General features: G+C 36.1%; 1 long non-coding RNA gene across 2 annotated transcripts in view; it reads right to left on the bottom strand.

The window, feature by feature from the left end:
* Positions 1-12,224, bottom strand: part of LOC129421472 (uncharacterized) — a 32,228-nt gene extending 20,004 nt beyond the window's left edge. Inside the window, exons 1-6 of one of the 2 annotated variants that reach the window (XR_012360307.1) lie at positions 12,021-12,224; positions 11,338-11,432; positions 10,997-11,088; positions 10,740-10,759; positions 10,343-10,412; positions 10,009-10,098 (exon numbers count right to left, since the gene is read on the bottom strand). This is a non-coding gene — a long non-coding RNA (uncharacterized lncRNA). Of the gene's footprint in view, positions 1-10,008; positions 10,099-10,342; positions 10,448-10,739; positions 10,760-10,996; positions 11,089-11,337; positions 11,433-12,020 lie in introns of those variants that run through there. The other variant, XR_012360306.1, reaches the window with a different exon arrangement.
* Positions 12,225-15,209: the final 2,985 nt, after the last annotated feature.

Genomic DNA, 15,209 nt, shown 5'->3' with positions numbered 1-15,209 from the left:
TTTAATTACTCTTATTTGGCTAAAGTCATAATCAAAGTAAACACAAATCAAATTCATATTCATATTTTAGCTTCATTATCAAAGTGCATCATGACCTACACACTTCAATCACAATACTAACGTTGTGTGGGAGTTTTGTGACAGGACACATATACACACACAGTGGTCAACCGTTTGGCTGTAAACAGATGGCTTCAAGCAGGAAAGGCCCTCTAGCTAGGTTTCCAACTGTCCCGTATTAGTCGGCATGTCCGTATTTTGGGTCTCATTGATTTTAGTACTGTATGTGACCTCCCATGTCTTGTTTTTGACTGCTACGTTGATCTAAACAGTGACTGATACAACCTTGCTCGACTTCTTGTGGCTCCACAACAACTGAGAAGCAGATGACGACAAAATCCAACAACAGTGATTTGAGAATTCAGACAAAGTGGACTGCTATCGAAATGCTCTCGCGGTACTTTGATTTCATCCGCCTGTCTGTTCATGCGGCACCGCATGAAGTCAAACAAGTAGCAAGCAGTGCTGAACACTTGAGAATAATCTCAAACACAATCAGTATACGCTAAAGGGGGTCATATAATATGATATCATGTTATCCTTTTATTATTTGTGCAAAGATCTTCATAATTAAAATGCTCAGTCTCAATTACAAAGAGATCACTGATCCAGACCTGCGTAATAAATCGATCTTTCCAACTTTGCTTGGACATTCTCACACTTCTAATTCACATCCTGTGTGTTTTAATTAAAGTATTTGAAGTTGACTCTGCAAAACTACAGCTCACAGAATCATTGAATCTATGTTAGTTTTAGTTTGTCACATGTAAGATGAACATGAAGGGGATAACGTTTAATTACCCTTAGTGCAGAAGTCACAACTGTTTTGTCTTCCCTGCTGAAAAAAAACAGCATACCAGCAAGACCAGCATATGTTGTGTTTTGGTGCTGGTTTGTTAGTGAACACCAGCTAAACCAGCATCAACCAGCATCAGCACCAGCATAGCACCAGCTAAACCAGCAACAAACCAGCATTAGCACCAGCTAAACCACCATTAGCACCAGCATCCCATGCTGGTCACACCAGCATATGTTTTGTTTTGGTGCTGGTATGCTGTGACCACCAGCTAAACCAGCATAGAGCAGCATAATTCCCATGCTGGTCCATGCTGGTTTGATGCTGTTTTTTTTTCAGCAGCGTTATACGGTAATGGTTCAATTTAAGGACTGTGTTAAAAGTACCTGCTGTACCAACAAACTGTTAATAAACCCATTGTATGTTGCCAAGGCATAAGAGTTATTATACAATTTTAATTAAGGGATTAGCTATCATTTGGACAAAATAGGCTACACTGTATACAAACAAAACCATGCCTGCACTGCTGCAGCAGACCACCTTTTGTCCTGTATTTGGTGAGGGTGACAAAGTTAGCAACCCTACATCTAACACATATAACAAATAATTAACTGCACTTTAAGCTTTCGTAATATTTAAAATAAAAAAATAATATAGTATCACAACAACGATGAACATGTTGTTCAGGAGTAACATGGGGATGTAATAATGTCTGCGATTAATGGATTTATTCTATAACATGTAAAATGGGAACATGAAAGCATTAAAAGCATTTTATGTAAACACCTTAATTTGAATACTGTATTATTTAGAATAAGGTCAGTAATTAGATTACTACTGTCCATGTAAACATAATCACTGCTGACCCTGCTAACTTTACTTCAGTGGACTGCACCTTTTAAATTAAATGATACAGTTCTCTAAACAAACAGCTGGCTTATATGACTTTATTTCTGAATGAGAATTGTATTGTAAAGTCTGATGTGCTACTGTGATGTCGGGGGAAGGGCGTTTAGACATGTGAGGCCTGAAATCACTGACTGACAAACTGCTAACTTTACTTCAGTGGACTGCACCTTTTAAATTAAATGATACAGTTCTCTAAACAAACAGCTTATATGACTTTATTTCTGAATGAGAATTGTATTGTAAAGTCTGATGTGCTACTGTGATGTCGGGGGAAGGGCGTTTAGACATGTGAGGCCTGAAATCACTGACTGACAAACTGCTAACTTTACTTCAGTGGACTGCACCTTTTAAATTAAATGATACAGTTCTCTAAACAAACAGCTTATATGAGTTTATTTCTGAATGAGAATTGTATTGTATAGTCTGTTGTGCTACTGTGATGTCGGGGGAAGGGCGCTTAGACATGTGAGGCCTGAAATCACTGACTGACAAACTGCTAACTTTACTTCAGTGGACTGCACCTTTTGAATTAAATGATACAGTTCTCTAAACAAACAGCTGGCTTATATGACTTTATTTCTGAATGAGAATTGTTGTAAAGTCTGATGTGCTACTGTGATGTCGGGGGAAGGGCGTTTAGACATGTGAGGCCTGAAATCACTGACTGACAAACTGCTAACTTTACTTCAGTGGACTGCACCTTTTAAATTAAATGATACAGTTCTCTAAACAAACAGCTTATATGACTTTATTTCTTAATGAGAATTGTATTGTAAAGTCTGATGTGCTACTGTGATGTCGGGGGAAGGGAGCTGAGACATGTGAGGCCTGAAATCACAGAAAGAAATACAGCTAACTTTACAACATTTGACTGCACCTTTTAAATTAAATGATACAGTTCTCTAAACAAACAGCTGGCTTATATGACTTTATTTCTGAATGAGAATTGTTGTAAAGTCTGATGTGCTACTGTGATGTCGGGGGAAGGGCGCTTAGACATGTGAGGCCTGAAATCACTGGCTGACCCTGCTAACTTTACTTCAGTGGACTGCACCTTTTAAATTAAATGATCAAGTTCTCTAACAAACAGCTTATATGACTTTATTTCTGAATGAGAATTGTATATGTGTTGTAAAGTCTGATGTGCTACTTGATGTCGGGGGAAGGGTGCTTATGTGAGGCCTGAAATCACTGACTGACAAACTGCTAACTTTACTTCAGTGGACTGCACCTTTTAAATTAAATGATACAGTTCTCTAAACAAACAGCTGGCTTATATGACTTTATTTCTGAATGAGAATTGTTGTAAAGTCTGATGTGCTACTGTGATGTCGGGGGAAGGGCGCTTACTTACTTACTTACTTACTTTATACTTTATTGTCCCCAAAGGGGAATTTTGTTTTGGACTCTGTCCATTCCGTAACTTTACAAGAACAATACAGAAGACATTTTTACACACACAAATACACGAGTGATACATTGCACTATCCATAAGGCCTTTAAAATACACGATTGGCACACTGCACACTCCATAGTACCTCTAAAATCCACACTAATATATTGCATTAAACTAATAAGTTACACACTTTAAAAACAAGATAAGAAATACACATAAATACCCGTTGGCATATTGCACATTTCATAGTACCCATAGAATACAATTATATTGCACACTCCATACGACCTACAAATACACAATTGACATATTTCACATTCCTCATGGCCTATAATCGCTTAACTGACATCACAAACCTCAACAACCTACATTTTGCACCCCCCGATAAAACAAACAGATTGCATTTCACACTACATATTAGAGTTAATGAGCTTAATAGACATGGGCAAAAAAGAATTTTTATAGCGGTTTAACCTACATCTTGACATGCTTAGACATGTGAGGCCTGAAATCACTGACTGACAAACTGCTAACTTTACTTCAGTGGACTGCACCTTTTAAATTAAATGATACAGTTCTCTAAACAAACCGATTGCTTATATGACTTTATTTCTGAATGAGAATTGTTGTAAAGTCTGATGTGCTACTGTGATGTCGGGGGAAGGGCGCTTAGACATGTGAGGCCTGAAATCACTGACTGACAAACTGCTAACTTTACTTCAGTGGACTGCACCTTTTAAATTAAATGATACAGTTCTCTAAACAAACAGCTGGCTTATATGACTTTATTTCTGAATGAGAATTGTATATGTGTTGTAAAGTCTGATGTGCTACTGTGATGTCGGGGGAAGGGCGTTTAGACATGTGAGGCCTGAAATCACTGACTGACAAACTGCTAACTTTACTTCAGTGGACTGCACCTTTTAAATTAAATAATAAAGTTCTCTAAACAAACAGCTGGCTTATATGACTTTATTTCTGAATGAAAATTGTATTGTAAAGTCTGATGTGCTACTGTGATGTCGGGGGAAGGGCGTTTAGACATGTGAGGCCTGAAATCACTGACTGACAAACTGCTAACTTTACTTCAGTGGACTGCACCTTTTAAATTAAATAATAAAGTTCTCTAAACAAACAGCTTATATGACTTTATTTCTGAATGAGAATTGTAGTGTTGTAAAGTCTGATGTGCTACTGTGATGTCGGGGGAAGGGCGCTTAGACATGTGAGGCCTGAAATCACTGACTGACAAACTGCTAACTTTACTTCAGAGGACTGCACCTTTTAAATTAAATGATACAGTTCTCTAAACAAACAGCTTATATGACTTTATTTCTGAATGAGAATTGTATATGTGTTGTAAAGTCTGATGTGCTACTGTGATGTCGGGGGAAGGGCGTTTAGACATGTGAGGCCTGAAATCACTGACTGACAAACTGCTAACTTTACATCAGTGGACTGCACCTTTTAAATTAAATGATACAGTTCTCTAAACAAACAGCTTATATGACTTTATTTCTGAATGAGAATTGTATATGTGTTGTAAAGTCTGATGTGCTACTGTGATGTCGGGGGAAGGGCGTTTAGACATGTGAGGCTAACTTTACTTCAGAGGACTGCACCTTTTAAATTAAATGATCAAGTTCTCTAACAAACAGCTTATATGACTTTATTTCTGAATGAGAATTGTATATGTGTTGTAAAGTCTGATGTGACATGTGGTGGAAAGCATGAAATCACTGACTGACAAACTGCTAACTTTACTTCTTTGAATTCCAGCTATATAATTATAAAAATCATATAAACTTCATCTTGATTTGTGATTGTTTTTAGAGCTTTTAGTTAATAAACTGAAAATACACATTTATTCTTATTCTAGAAACTGAATATAATGATTAATGATGAAATATGGCATGAGGATTATGATTGTTTCTATGATTATATTATAAATCACTATCTGATGCCATGAGGTGATGTTTGATGTGCTTACTGTGTGGAGTGGGGATTGGGCTACAGTCTGCTTAGCCATCTGAATTAAACAGAATGGTCAGAGATCGATTTTATTCAAACTAAACATAAAGAAGGAAAAAATATTCAAACCAATCAAACTGCAACAAAAAGCACACAATTCCTCATGTTTTAACATATTTTCCTTACGAAAATTAACCATGGTTTTATTGTGTTAAAAGTGTATTAATCATGTTTTTTGGGGTAATGATTACTATCAGCAAAAGCATGGTTTTACTACACTAACCAATTTTAGTTTTTGGTTATCAACAACCATGGTTATTTTGTGGTTACCATGGTTTACTATTTGTTTTTGTTTAACTGTAGTAAAACCATGGTTAATTTTCGTAAGAGTTGTGTCATATATATTTAATTAAATAAACAAAAACATTGTAATGACACCTACTGCATTAAATGTAAACATACCACTTTACTTTTAGAAAGAAATGTTTCCTTTAAAGCCTAATGTCCGTCTCCGCTGTATTAAACTGTTCCTGCACCATTAATAAACAACTGTTATCGATTTTATACAGCGCTGCGCATATTGGTCCGGCTATGAAATCAAACTACCGCGAGCACAGACGGTTGAGTGTGCTTTTGAATCGCTTTCGCAAAACTGTGATGTCACAAACCGATCGATCTGCGCAGCACAAACAGACGTGCTGCCTGCATTACTGTACCGCGGGTCCTGTCAGTCACTCGATGAGTGAGTCGAGGGAGAGGCTGCACGGGTCATCTTTACACAGACGCGACAGAGAAACCGAGTATACGATGCAAAGTTGAGAAACACATCATAAGAGATCCTGATTCTTAATACAGGTTAGTCTGTTTTAAATTGATAGGGTTTATTTTAAACAACTGTAAATAATGTGTCAATTCTTTCATATAATATCTTCCGCAATCTCTACTGATCGCGTATTTGGCCTCTGATTGGTCAGATTATCATTATATTTAAAATGTGCAGTTCATTTAATGGCCGATTGGGGCGATATGGGGCCCTAATCTTCCTGGCCTGTGATTGGTCAGAATCTCCCGAGTGTGTATCTTTCAGGAAGTGCAGTTCTCCTAGAGGGCGCTGCATTATACACAAATTAGTGGGGGGGCATACACACTTTGAGTACACAAATCATGTAAAAGTGCATTTTTGGGACAAGTGAGATTTTAAGTTAGGACACCATTTTAGGACATGCTGAATGCCATTATATAGTCAAACAAATGAGGACATCAAAAAAGTCCTAAATTGTCAAGGTGGTCCTCAGTTTACTGGTGTGTACTCTGGTGAGTGTCCCCAAAAGTGACATAAGTAAGTGCACACACACACACACACACACACACACACACACACACACACACACACAAAAAGTTTGCATATTATTATACTAATACTAATTTACATTTAATTGCATTATTTATCCTTTGCAGAATGCTAGTGAATGATGACCATCAGTGAGCCTGTCATTAAACATAATTATAAAGTATTATGTTGATTAATGCTACATTCAAATCATCCTAAAATCAAATAAAAATCAATTTGCTCACAATGCAAAGATTTACTACCCTTGCCCACTAAACAAAATTATGTCCAGAAGATGTCATTGTCACAAAAGTTGTACATTAAAAGACCTCCACTGAGGTGACAAAATGAAAGTTAAAGGGATAGTTCACCCAAAAATGAAAAGTTTATTTGCTCACCCACAGGGTATCAAAGATGTAGGTGACTTTGTTTGTTCAGTAAAACACACATGATAATTTTGAACTCTGCAGTCTATTAGTCGTATAACAGGCTTGTGACAACACACTGACGTCCTAAGACACGAAAAAATCAGTTTGTGTGAAAAACCGAGCAGTGCGTTTACATCAATGAGTGCGAGAGATCACTTCCGGCACAAGAGCACGTTCAGACTTCACACACATCGGATGCTCAAAGCAGTTGGACTTAGTGGTAATGATATAAATTATATAAAATGAAATGCTGTTCGTTTTTTTCACACAAACCGATTGTTTTGTGTCCCAGGACCTCAAGGTGTCATCACGAGCTGCAGGGTTTGGATTTGTCTGCATGTTTTTTCATTCTCATAGATTTTGTTACCATTTTAATGCATTGTAGGACTAACAAACTGCAACGGTTGGAGTTAAATCATTATTTGTGTTCTGATGAAGAAACAAATTCACATCTTTCAGATTTTCTGACATTTTTTTCTTTGGGTAAACAGATAAACGTCACATTTTCATTTTTGAGTGAACTACCGTATTTCCTCAAATAAAAGCCGTTATTCAAATAAACGCCGGGCCTCTGATAGTGGCCGGGGGCGTGGTCATTGCGGACAAATAAAGGCCGGTCACAAATTAAGCCCGGGGAAGATGAGTGCTGGGGGGAAATAAGTCAGAGCTTAGCATGTCAACTATATACGCCTTGTCCGTTTGGTGAGACGCACGTGCGATCCGCGGAGGCTAGCGTTGCGGACCAAAGCGCGAGAATAAACAAAGCTTAGCTTACGCGCAGTAAGAGCGTATTCGCACCAGAGCGCGTTTTAAAAGGAGAGACATCAACTGCGTGAGCACTCACCTTCATCTGCCTTTGTTAAAACCTTTTAATGCGCGCAGCAGGGCTAGTAAATATCTATGGTGCACACGCAACAGATCAACTAAGCGATATCATAGGCATGTGAGAGGGCTTCATATGACTAAATAAAAAACACAGACTTAACATTACGATGGGTTCCAGTGTTAAGAGAGTGCTTTACCTCCTGCTTTGCTCAAAATAAATGCATTCTAATGAGGAAAGCGAGGGGACGATCGCGCAGGGGCATGATTTAGATAATGTGAGCGCTGTGTTATCTCCTAAATGCATTCAAGTTCATCATAATGCACAGCTGCCAATAGATGGCAGTAGCTCCATTGGATGGGTCTCATTTAGTGCTACTGACGGACTTTTCAACAACCTTGAAAAAATATACTGTTAAAAAAACCGAATGATCTCTATCCACTAGAACGCTATCGCTTTTAATTTAAAGGCTAATTTAAAACAATTTATGAAACAGATGGAATTTGAAATAAAGGCCTGTCTCTAATAATGCCTGCTTTAAATAAAAGCCTGTTACCTTCGGCAGTTTGGGTAAATAAAGGCTCTGGTCTTTGAGTTATTACGGTATCCCTTTAAAGGTGCAGTGTGTAATTTTTAGAAGGATCTCTTGACAGAAATGCAAAATATTATACAAAACTATATAATCAGGGGTGTATAAAGACCTTTCATAATGAACCGTTATGTGTTTATTAACTTAGAACGAGACCTTTTTATCTACATACCCAGAGGGTCCCCTTACATGGAAGGCGCCATTTTGTGCGGCCATTTTTCTATAGAAGCCCTTAACAGACACATTTTTTTTTTACTAAGTTGTCTCTGACAATGACATGTTTGTCCAGTGGCAGCTACCGTAGCTTTTCTGTGTGTTTCAAAAGCGAGGGGTGAGCAGTGGACTGAGTCGTTGGTTGCAATTCGCAACCTCACCACTAGATGCCACTAAAATTTACACACTGCACCTTTAAGATATTTAAGATGAAATCCGAGGCTATCTGGGTAGGGTTGCACCAGTCGTTCGTAAATTCTTACTTAAACTGGGACGTAAAGTCCAAACTAGAGGCTTAGTATCTACTAGCTAGTTTATAACTAACTCTTTACTTTATTCGGTTGCACCATTTGTTCTTAAGGCAGAACGTAGCTAGTAGGTCATAAGCTCTCCGTAAAGTCATGCCTTGTCGCATAGAATGACGTCTATTTTTCTTAACCCAATCACAAGCCTTATAATGGGTAAACAGGAAATAGTCTGAACAGTACATAATTTCAAACTCATTCTTGACTCGCCTAAACTGAAAGATAAAAAAGACGTTAAAGCAAACGTTATCGAACTCAAAACATTACACTTTTAATTGAAAATATATCCCACACATGGAGAAGAAAATAAACAGGAAGAAATTTTAAATCTTATTTTAATTGATGGATACACAGAAAATTAAACAGTTCTTGAAAACTCATTGACGAACTTGCGGCTTTACATAATTAATTACGAGCTCATCGATGTAATCTAATCTGGCTGACATCTTATTCCAATCGTTATTCATGGACAGAGGCATCCGTAAATATTTAGTTACAACGTATTGTTACGTTTAAACTAAGTTTAATGGTGAAACGCAAAAACATTTAGTAGTGCGCAAGTTGTAACTTAGTGCCCATTTACGTCGTAACTTACACACAGCTGGTGCAACCGTCCCCAGATCCACACAAGCAGCAATGACACTCAGTCTTTTGAGGTCTATCAGGATATCAAAAGACATTGTTAAAATGGTCAGCATGACTACAGTAGTTCAACATTAATATTATAAAGTGACCAGAATAATGCGTGTGTGCAAAAAAAAAAAAAAAACTTTCAACAATATCTAGTGAAGGCCACTAATTTGAAACAAGATTCATAAAACATCAAAGCTTCATAAATCAGTTATTCTGAAATCACCATCACTAGATATTGTTGAATAAAGTCTTTATTTTTTTTGTGCACATAAAGTATTCTCATCAATTTATAATATTAATGTTGAACACTGTAGTCACACTGACCATTTTATCAATGTCTTTTGATATCCTGATAGACCTCAAAAGACTGAGTGTCATTGCTGCTTGTGTGGATCTGACAGAAAGTCTTGGATTTTATTAAAAAAAATCTTTGTGACATATATTTTCTCCTTGATGATCTTTCATACAAACTTGCTTTAAAATAAGCTTGCCCAGTGACATTACATTACTTTAACACCACTTCAGTTTCAAAAAACACAGAATAAAGATACTTACTTTAAACGATGAAGTTTGTCGCGATCTCGTGCTGCATGTTTTACTGAAGATCAAAATGCCACCATTCCACGTGAGCTCCAACAGAGTTTTCTGTGATGCAATAAACATTAAGTCAAGTTTATGTGACAAATCGCAAGTTATTTCTAATAACTGTGTTAGATATAGCCAAGATTTAAAAACATTACGTTAGATTTGCAAGATATAAAACCGGGATAGTGACATATTTTCTCCTTGATGATCTTTCATACAAACTTGCTTTAAAATAAGCTTGCCCAGTGACATTACATTACTTTAACACCACTTTAGTTTCAAAACACAGAATAAAGATACTTACTTTAAACGATGAAGTTTGTCGCGATCTCGTGCTGCACGTTTTACTGAAGATCAAAATGACACCATTCCACCTGAGCTCCAACAGAGTTTTCTGTCATGCAATAAACATTAAGTTAAATGTATGCACATTATTTCTAATAACCGTGTTAGATATAGCCAAGATTTAAAAACATTACGTTAGATTTGCAAGATATAAAACCAGGATAGTGACATATTTTCTCCTTGATGATCTTTCATACAAACTTATTGCTTTAAAATAAGCTTGCCCAGTGACATTACATTACTTTAACACGACTTCAGTTTCAAAACACAGAATAAAGATACTTACTTTAAACGATGAAGTTTGTCACGATTTAGTGCTGCATGTTTTACTGAAGATCAAAATGCCACCATTCCACGTGAGCTCCAACAGAGTTTTCTGTCATGCAATAAACATTAAGTTAAATGTATGCACATTATTTCTAATAACTGTGTTAGATATAGCCAAGATTTAAAAACATTACGTTAGATTTGCAAGATATAAAACCGGGATAGTGACATATTTTCTCCTTGATGATCTTTCATACAAACTTATTGCTTTAAAATAAGCTTGCCCAGTGACATTACATTACTTTAACACCACTTCAGTTTCAAAACACAGAATAAAGATACTTACTTTAAACGATGAAGTTTGTCACGATCTCGTGCTGCACGTTTTACTGACGATCAAAATGGCGCTGTCATTCCACGTGAGCTCCAACAGAGTTTCTGTGATGCAATAAACATTTTAATTTAAGTTTATTTGACAAATCGCAAGTTATTTCCAATAACTGTGTTGATATAGCCAAAATTTGAAAACATTACGTTAGATTTGCAAGATATAAAACCGGGATTGTGACATATTTTCTCATTGATTAGCTCTTTCATACAAACTTGCTTTAAAATAAGCTTGCCCAGTGACATTACATTACTTTAACACGACTTCAGTTTCAAAACACACAGAATAAAGATACTTACTTTAAACGACGAAGTTTGTCGCGATCTCGTGCTGCACGTTTTAACTTACTGAAGATCAAAATGCCACTTTTCCACGTGAGCTCCAACAGAGTTTTCTGTCATGCAATAAACATTAAGTTAAATGTATGCACATTATTTCCAATAACTGTGTTGGATATAGCCAAGATTTAAAAACATTACGTTAGATTTGCAAGATATAAAACCGGGATGCGACAGTTTCTCCTTGATTAGCTATTTCATGCAAACTTGCTTTAAAATACGTTAACGTTAGCCCAGTGACATTAACGTTACATTAATTAAAAAGGACTACAGTTTCAAAACACACACAATAAAGATACTTACTTCTAACGATGAAATTTGAGAAGATTAACGTTACGTTTGTCGTGTTCGTGCAAGGCGCTATCATTCCACGTGAGCTGCAATGACGTTTTTATGATGTAAAACAACACAATTACATTTTGAGTTAAGTCTATGAGACGAATCGCACATTATTTCCAATAACTGTGTTGGATATAGCGAGGATTTGAAAACATTAAGTTTAAGATTTGCAAGATATAAAACCGGTATTCCAACATATTTTCTCCTTGATTAGTTACTTCTTGAAAACTTGCTTTAAAATAAGATTGCACAGCGCCATTACATTACTTAAATTCAGTTTCAAATACACAGAAAAATATACTTACTTTAAACGATGAAGTTTGGCGCTATTCCACAATCCACATGAGCTCCAATGTCCACATAGGTTACAGTGCGCATGCGCCAACAACCAAAAACAACTTGTGTGCTTTTAAACTTGCATGTGTATATCCAGTCAACGGTTAAATGTAAGTTGGTTAAACAATTTTTGAACCAACGTATTCCCACTTGTTAAGTCAACTTTTTTTTGTTTTATTGTCCAGTTAACTAATAAAAAATAGTTGTTTAAACTTTTTGCGAGTTGGATTTTTTACAGTGCAGTGAACATCTCATCATAGCTGCATATAACAATGTCCATTCGGATTTATATTCAAAAAGTGAGCTAAATTGAAGGATTCCCGCACGTTTTCTTTTGAATTTATTCATTGTTTGTGTTCATATTTCCAAATTAGACCCTGTTCACACCGCCAACAACTTTTCAGTAGCATGTCGCCATTTCTCTTTTTTATGCTCTAGTAGGCGTTCCCATTTCTAGTTGTCTTAGTAATGGTTATGAATGTCACTAAGATGTCATTCCATGTCATTTTATGATGCCACTGATTCAGTCTTATGCCACTAAATGAACATTCTGGAAGGAAACATGTTGTGTCTATAAATTAAACTAGCGCATAACACATCATATCAAAGATTTAACATAGGTTTTTTTGTGATTGCAGCCATCTGTCTGAGCAAACAGCAAACTATGTGGGTCTATCCACACATACAAACAAACACACATACTTGTCACAGATGCACATGCAATGGCAGACATGTTTTTCCACATGTCATTGTTGATTTCCTCCCGGTACATCACCCAGACATATATAAATTCTTATGGCAAGTATTTTGCATATGAATATACAACATAGACATTTAAATACTTTACATCACAATATGTATTAGCACTGGGAAACACATTTTTATTTAATATACAATAGTTATGATTGGAAAATAAGAAAATGATTTACCCACCAACATCTGAAGTATCTCTGTACTTTAGGGTTTTTATATATATACTCGTTTGTTTCTTTTTTCTATTCAAGCTTAATCACACGAAGGCCTTTTTAAAGCTCTATTGAAGTGCCTGATGAAGTGACCACCCTTACTTAAAAGAACTTTAAAAAGCGTCTGACAAAAGTTCTGAGATTCTGATACAGGTCATTAAGCTTCATCTGGTTTGGATCAGACAAAGTGACCACAAGCCATCAGAGTAATCGGCTGATAGTGATGTGGCAGGGCAGCCATTGTGACATTCCCTTTCTCAGTCCCATTCCACAGAAGATGAATATAACACCAGTGTTTCCCATTAGCAGGGGCCATGAGCCCATTTCTGTATTCATGCTGCCATTCACCCTTTTTTCTTTCTCGGGTTAAAACAATTTGTACTCTCGCTCGGAGCAGCTGAGCGCTCCTTATCCTGAATTTAATTGGAATTCAGCCATCTATTAGTAATTAGCTTAGCCTTCATCCGTCTGTCCTAAAATTTCTAATCAAACACCACATCATGATACAATTGAAACGAGAATAAAATGATAATCCATTGTTTTGCTGTTTGAATTATTAGTTCTTAGATTGGCATAATAATGCCTGGAGATATTGAAGGTTGGTTGCTAGGTTGGTAATGGCGCAAGAGGGCTGTGAATGTTTGTAGAAATTATACATAATACCTCACACACTGTGATTCTATTGAAACCTAATGGGATAATTGGGGAGAAAAGCCTTCAAAACAAAAAGACAGACGGTGTGAACAAAAAAGGAAAAAGAGCTATAGGAAAAATGAAAATTTTATGGTCCGATTGCTTTGATGACTCGAAGCTGACCTATTTGTTGGCATTAGAGGCAAATAATTCAAGCTCAGTCTTTTGAATCTAGAACACAGCACCTGTTATGTACTCAAAGCAGCTGCCTTCAAACGCACTGGGGGCACCCTATGCTAACTTTTACTAAATTTCTGTTTTTATTTAAATTTTTAAAATCTCACGAAATTTTGTTATATAGTCATGTATTTTTTTATTATTTTTTCATGATATTATCACGAATTTCCACATTTTTTCGTGATCGTATACCGAATTCCTGTTTTCGTGTGATTATCACGAATTGGTTACTCTGTTGGTTAACTGTAGGTTAACTGTCCTATTTTCTTACTATTGTCGCTTCGGTTTAGGGTTAGATTTACATAAAATGACATTCCTACCCAAACCCAACTCTAACCCTAACGCCAGGTGACATATAAAAAATCTGAAAAAATAGCATAAACCAATATATAAAGTGACATTCTAATGCAAGCACCAAATCTAACCCTAAACCGAAGCAACAATGGTTTAAAAATAGGAAAAAGCAGTTGAGTAACCAATACGTGATAATCACATGAAAACAGGAATTCGTTAAACGATCACAAAAAAATGCAGAAATTCGTGATAATATCACAAAAAAGAATAAAAATATTATGTGACTATATCACAAAAATTCGTGAGACTGGTTAGGAGGTTATGGCATAATTTCCTAAATGTCAAAATTAAAGATTTGTGTGTTTCCTGCACAGGGCTTATCTTAGTTCCAGACTAAAATGCATATTTGAGCTTCCTTAATTTATTATCACCCTGTACTGACATATCTTAACATATATTAGTGCCATTGTCTCAAGATGCACACCAGTATTACTTTTTGTAAGGTTTGTTTGTAAAAACTAGTCCTGGATTAATCTAAACCATGTCTGGGAAACCGCCCCTTAGTTTCCAGTCTGTGTATTCATTCACTTTTCTATTACAGTAATGTGCAAAAATCTTAGGCCACCACCACCACCAGACTTGTCGTTTTAGAAGTCTTAATGTCCATCCATATTTATTTTTCAATCTATTTTATTAAGATCCAAACTGGAAATATGTACATAAAAAAATAAAAAATACAATTTTCAGGACTAAATGTCTTCTTTAGGCATCGTCGGTGTTTAGTGTGACCTCTCTTGGCACTAAACACATCTTGAGCGTTTTTGAGCAAAATGAAGTAAAAAACTAATTTATTTGAAATTAGAAATTATGATTGTATTTTATTTAGGTTTAAGAGATCCTGCAGTTTCCTGCTATTGCTCAAGTGGAAGGGGAGTTTACACCAAAAACTTGACACATCAGTTTACATTTTTATACAGTTGTTAATACTATATACACATTTACTTACTTTACTTTTACTTTATACTTTAT

Source organism: Misgurnus anguillicaudatus, chromosome 21 (genome assembly GCF_027580225.2).
Source record: "Misgurnus anguillicaudatus chromosome 21, ASM2758022v2, whole genome shotgun sequence".
Taxonomy (NCBI): Eukaryota; Metazoa; Chordata; class Actinopteri; order Cypriniformes; family Cobitidae; genus Misgurnus; species Misgurnus anguillicaudatus.
Note: the sequence above shows the minus strand (reverse complement) of the source record. Positions and strands in the feature narration are given on the sequence as shown.